Source organism: Myotis davidii, unplaced genomic scaffold, assembly GCF_000327345.1.
Source record: "Myotis davidii unplaced genomic scaffold, ASM32734v1 scaffold210, whole genome shotgun sequence".
Taxonomy (NCBI): domain Eukaryota; kingdom Metazoa; phylum Chordata; class Mammalia; order Chiroptera; family Vespertilionidae; genus Myotis; species Myotis davidii.
Genome location: NW_006282396.1, coordinates 852,742 through 859,563, shown reverse-complemented (window position 1 = coordinate 859,563; position 6,822 = coordinate 852,742).

Here is a 6,822-nt window from a genome sequence, read left to right as displayed (position 1 = left end):
TGTTGTGGGTTTGACGCCTGGTTGGGGCACATACAGGAGGCAACCAATGGATGTTTCTCTCTCTCCTTTCATCTCTCTCTAAAATCAATAAACATATCCTCCCATGAGGGGGGAAAAAATGACTGACCTTAGCAAAACCATCTTGTGGTTCCCATCAAAGAGTGAGGTCTCCTAGATCACCTGTTTCTCTCCTACTCTATTTTTGTTGTTAATCCTCACCCAAGATACTTTTCCCCATTGACTTATAGAGAGTAGAAGGTAGGGAGGGGAAAGAGAGAGAGAGAGAGAGAGAGAGAGAGAGAGAGAGACCCTTGTTAGAGAGACACATCAATTGGTTGCCTCCCGCATGTGCCCAGCTTGGGCTGGTGAAGGAACTTGCAACCATGCATGTCCCCTTGACTGGGAATCGAACCTGGGACCCTTCAAGGCATGGGCTTGTGCTCTAACCACTTAGAAACACTGGCCAAGGCTCTCTCTTACTCTTTTTAACAATGATTTTGGGTTTAATTCAATTCTTTCCCTTGCATGTGTAATTTATAATTTTCTTTCTGAAACTTTAGATTATCTGATATTGTCAGCAGGTATTTTTAATTTCCTTTGATCTGCACCAAATTTCCCAGTACCTCTGAAGAAAGCAAAATGAGGCAGAACAATAAATAGACTTTTTTGCTAAATGTCTTAGGTTTTCTCTCTTTTCATCTTTAATGACAATCTCATCTTTTGGACAACCGATGCTCTAGAATTTGCAATTATAATCATGCTTTTTTAAAAAGCGACAGAAAGAGATGAAGTAAATCAGTGCACTTTACAGGTGGGATAAATTGAGTAATGTTTTTGGCAATCTAATTCCTCCCCCTCTTAAAACACCAAGCCTTAATTCAACCCAGTTGGCTGAATATTTACCTCACCTAAAGATAAATATGTCGCTATAGTGAAAACTCTGTGAACTAATATTTAAACTGAAAAACCCTTCTACAAATTGTTCACTTAAAATCTTGTGCTTAATGGAAATTTAAATTTCAATAAATAGATCAAAGTGAAAAATAATGCTCCCACTCTAAATAAGATGAAAATACTGCACACACTTGTGCTTTCTGAAGGCTTGACCTTTAAAGACAGAATCTATTCCTCTCTCAGGCATATGGAAGATCAAGATATGTTATGAAATTCCATTTCACTCAGTCCAGTGAAAACTCAGCTCAATCCAGATCTGTGTCACCTTTTTACTATTTGAAGATTGTCACTAGGCCTTTCTCATTCAGCAATAAATTTTGTTAGTCCATTAAAATTACCCATGTACAAAGTTTCTCTTTTTCTGCTATTTCTTGTTCAATAACTTGAACATAGTTATGTTAGTGAAATTACATTTCCTTTTGTCCTGAGACCTCAAAGAAAAATTTCCTAACTTCTGAGGAGAATAACAAGCAACTCATATTTCTCCGTACTTCAACTTGGAAATGAGGTTTAGAAGGAAAGCTCAAGAAGATGATATAGTTAGAGGTACCGTCCTTTAATGATCAACCATTTGTTTCTTATTCTGGACATGTTTCCTTCACACAAAGAATAAAATAGTAAGAAAAACGTTGGGGGTGTCGTTAAAGCAGTTCTGTCTCTATGTTTCACAGAACTCCTTGATGAATTCATCTTCCAAATGCATAGAGAGCATTTTGTTATCATTATTTTTAAAATTCAACAGAAAATGGCCCACATACTTGCATATGCATAAGCACCCTCAAGTAACAAATACACACAATAAGCTCACTGTGTATCCTCTGCGGCTGAACACGTGCTATCTATACACACACACAGATATATTCAGCCAAAATCAAATGCATATGTGGGTGGAAAAACTTTCTTGCAGTTTTCTACTCCTCTTGAGTCATAATTAGTTGAATGAATAATTGCTAAAGTTCCTAAAATTTTAGTTGATTCAAACTTTATTTTATATAAGAATAACTTTGTGTGTTAAAACACACAAGATTTCCAGCTCCCACTGGGGAAATTCTAATTTATTTCATCTCTTCTGGGGTGCCCCAACCCTGAAACAGGAGGTCTGTGGACCATAATTTGACAAAAACCCTCCTCAACATTTCAAAAGGCTATTTAGAGGGAAGGTAGGGGAGGGTGGGAGTAAGGGGGGAGAGATCCAGAGGGAAGGTAGGGGAGAGTGGGAGTAAGGGGGGAGAGATCCAACAAAGGACTTATATGCAAGCATATAGGCCTAACCAATGGACACAGACAACAGGGGGCTGAGGGCATGAGTGGGGGGGATGGAGGGTAATGTGGGGATACGGACACATATGTAATAACTTAATCAATAAAAAAATTAACCCTGACTGGTTTGGCTCAGTAGATAGAGCGTCGGCCTGCGGTCTGAAGGGTCCCAGGTTCAATTCAGGTCAAGGGCATGTACCTTGGTTGCAGGCACATCCCCAGTAGGGGGTGTGCAGGAGGCAGCTGATCGGTGTTTCTCTCTCATCAATGATTCTAACTCGCTATCCCTCTCCCTTCCTTTCTGTAAAAAATCAATAAAATATAAAAATAAAAAATAAATAAAAAGAAAAAAAAGGCTATTTATAACTTATGGAGGGAAATTGGCTCTTGCAAATGTTTTGCTACCTGCAAACAGGCTTATTCATCCCTCCCAAACAGCCCCGACATCACCTCTTTAGTGCAGCTTTCCTTGATTGCCCAAGGCATAACCTCCCATACGCTAGCAGGAGCAGGCACCACGCTGATGACGTACTTTATCAGTGGTGAATGAGACACTTCTTAGGTGGGTTCTGAACCCACTGAGCATCTCGAGCAGGACAGCAGCAGGCTCAGGAGTCTGAATTTCCATCAGGGGCAGTAGTTGATTCTGATTTCTGAGTGTTACCCTTTTTTTTTTCTTCCTATACTCATTCATTGTCATTTTCTTCCAGTCTCTCCAGTGTCAACTCTTGTTTGAAATATTAGTAGTGGTTCCAAGAATTTTCTTTAAAAAATTGACCAAAATCTAATTTCCACAATGACCTAATGTCAATGTTTTGGAAATGCTTTTCTTCCACATCCGTGTTATCCAATAAAGTCAATATGGTACTCTCTTCTAGGGCATTAAGCAATGCATTAGTCACCTGGAGCTCTGCATTGTTGAGGAGATCTCTAATATCCTTGAAAAGTTCTGTGGGAACTGTCATTGATATATGAGGAATGATAGTGCATAATGCTATTATTATACTGGCCTCCCCTGATTTCAATGGAGCCAGGTGGGAGTGCTTAACTGGCATAGATAAGGCAAGTCTAATGACCCTAATAAGTAACGGAGAGAATGGTGGTCAGAATTCTTTGTCGCACAGGAATCTTTGTGGATGGCTAATTGATTATTCTATTTTTTAAGAATTAGATAGATAACAATCTATTTAAATACATAGTCTAGGTCTGCTGAGACACTTTGAGGAGTCATGGCCTCTTAACCTGTTCTCAGTCCTAAGCCCATTCAAAGTCCCAGAGCTCCTTGAATGAATTTGAGGAAAGGCCATGGTGAGAAAGGGCCCTGCTACTATGTTACAAAATATATTCTGTGACTTTTTCTGTAAAAATTTCCCCCCAAGAAGGGCTTTGTAGCTATTTACCACAGTGACTATACAGAGGAGAAGGGGAAATAACCTGATCACGTGGAACTAGACACAGGCTCTGAGTTTATATAAATTTCTAGATACACAAAGCATTTCTCTTGTCTATCTGACCTAGTAGGTGTTTGTAGAGGTCAAATGAAAAAAACATGGGCTCCCTGTGGGCTCGTTGGGTCTGTAAGCCATTCTACAGATGCTAGGCTTATTTTCCTAGCTCTTGAGTGTGTGATTTCAACAGTCATATTGAAAAGATGACAAAAATCCTCCACTGGCTTCCTGATCAATGGAATGATGGCTGTAAGGAGGACCAATGGTAAGGCCTGCATCTACCTATTCTTATAAGACCAGTAAACCAAATGCAATTCTACATCTACGAAGGATTTGCAGGAATAAGTGCCATCATAAAAGATTTGAAAGGCTATGTTTTGTGATTACCCTTGCCTCCTTACTTAACCCCCCGGTTTGACCTATGCAAAAGATAGATGACTGTTGGAGAATGACATAAATGTAATAAAATGGTGATTCCAGTTTTAGCTGCTCAAAGATATATGGTCTATTTTCTACAGCTAATCAACATAGCAATGCTTTATTACTTATATTAGTTAGCAAAGGTCACTATAAATAGTTTGCTGTATATAACAGGAACAGTATATTTTCCCTGCCTTACCTGTAGGTTATGCTAACTTTGCACTTTTCTATTTTAATGTAACACTCAGGGACCACAGTCATTTTGACATCCCACAAAACACCATAGAGACCAACAACAGTCAATTGAGTCTTTCACATACTCTGATACTGACTTTCCTGCTTCTACATTTAAGGACCCTTGTGATTCCATTGGGCCTACCCAGAAAATCTGGGATAATCCCTTAAAATCAACTAATTAGTAACCTTTATTCTGTCTGCTTCCTTAATTCCCTTTGGCTACGGAAGGCAGCATCTTCACAGGTTCTGGGGATTAGGAGGTAAACATCTTTGGGAGATAATTGTTCTGCCTACACTAGGACCTATGACCCAGAAGATTCAACAATGCTTGAAAATCCTGTGGATAATTAGGATTGCTTTATGAAGATTCTAGAAGTCCCCAATTAGAAAATCAGAGCAGAAATCCCTAGGATTTGGGAGTAAAGCCATGTTCTTTTGTGCATATAACTTTCCCTTTGAAAGAACAGCTCCTAGCTTGCTAGTGAGCCCTGTTACAGATGAGTGCCTGACCAAAAGATACTACATGACCCAGGTCAAATCTACACATAATACAGTTAGTGCTTTCTTTTCCACAAATTCGTGACATTGGCCATACACGTCCATATAATATTCCATCATCAAATAGAAATGAAACAAATTGAACAAGTCATGAAGCACAAATAAAATTCTCTCAACATCTTCTCTTGCTGCATTCTTGTTTCCCTCTCAACCCACAAATACTGCCTTATAGATTGTTCTATATAACCAATTGACTGAGGAAGAAAAATCTTTAGTCTTGCCTACATACTGGAAGTGAGCTGCTGTCCTATGAAAGTCCTCGAAAGACAATGTGGAAGCCAAATCATCCTACTGGGTAGATCTTCAATAAGTCTATCTGGTTGTCCACTGTCCATGGCCAGAGAAAAAGGCTGATGTTCAGAACTTCACTGATTCATAGTGAATCCCTCTAGTTTAACCAGGTAGTCAAGGATTTGGAAGATAAAAGATTGCCTGAGGGGTGATCAGGTGGTCTTAGGAAGAGACATGTAAATATCTGGCTCAGAATAAGCAAGAATGAAAGGAAATCTGGGTCTCATATTAATATTCACTAAAGGGCACCCACTACAGAGGAGGCTCTCAATAACCAGCAGGACAAGATTACTCATTCTGTAGATGACAGCCAGTCCCTCATCCAGCCACCACAGTGCTTATTCAATATACAAAGTAGACACCATAATACGAAATCAGGATCCAACAAAGTGGACACCCCCTCAAGAAGGCTCTTTAAGTTACTACCACTGATGAATGCTCTACCTACTAGTAGTAAGGACAGTGTGGATCCCTCTACGTGGTATCAGCCAGACACCTAGAGGCGGGTTGATGGCAATGGATCCTTTACATCAGGCCTCATGCACAATGGGTTGCATAGTGTAATGGGTTGAACAGTGCCCCCCCCCCAATTCATATCTATGCAGAACCTCATAATGTGATTTTATTTAGAAATACGGTCTTTGCCATTGTAATTAGTTAAGGATATGTCTATGAAATTATCCTGGATTTAGGGAAGATCCTAAATTAAGTGACTGGTGCCCTTCTAAGAAGAGAGAGATACAAAGATAAGAAGTAGAGTCTTTGGATTTTGAAGATTGGCATTATACTGCCACAAGCCCAAGAACGCCGGGGCCATCAGAAGCTGGAAGAGGCAGGGAAGGATTTTTTTTTTCCTGAGAGTCTTTGGAAAAGGTGTCGCTCCAATGGAAGCTTCATTTCAGACTTCTGGCCTCCAGAACTTTAAGAGAATAAATTTTTGTTATTTTAAGCCATCCCATGTGGGGTTTCGTTATGGCAGCCTGATAAAACTAATACAGTACCTTATTCACTATCGTAGTATCTCACACAACATTGCCTCTTACCAAGGAGCTCATCTTATGTCAAAATAGCACAACAATGGGCTCACATCCAAAAAATCCGCTATCATTACCTCGGTGTCCCTGCATCCAGAAGCAGCTGGTGTGAAATAATAGCAGAGTGGCCAACTGAAGCTGGAAGAGGCAGGGAAGGATGGGGCTGATGAGCCGATCATGTGACCTGACAGGGGGAGGTATTGTCCTTCAGGGTGTAGCGTATGCTTTGAACTGGTCACCAATACAAGACAGGGCAAAAGTAGATGTACAGTTGTGAGTACACCAGAGTTTATTCTTGTATTATTATTTATTAATTATTGTATTATTTCCCACAGGGACAACTATAAACCTATTTTTGACTCACTTTGTATATGACACTGTTTTTGCCATGACCGTAAAAGATAGATCATGGGCCATAACCGGTTTGGCTCAGTGGATAGAGCGTCGGCCTGCAGACTGAAAAGTCCCAGGTTCGATTCTGGTCAAGGGCATATACGTTGGTTGCAGGCACATCCCCAGTAGGGGGTGTGCAGGAGGCAGCTGATCGATGTTTCTCTCTCATCGATGTTTCTAACTCTCTATCCCTCTCCCTTCCTCTCTGTAAAAAAATCAATAAAATA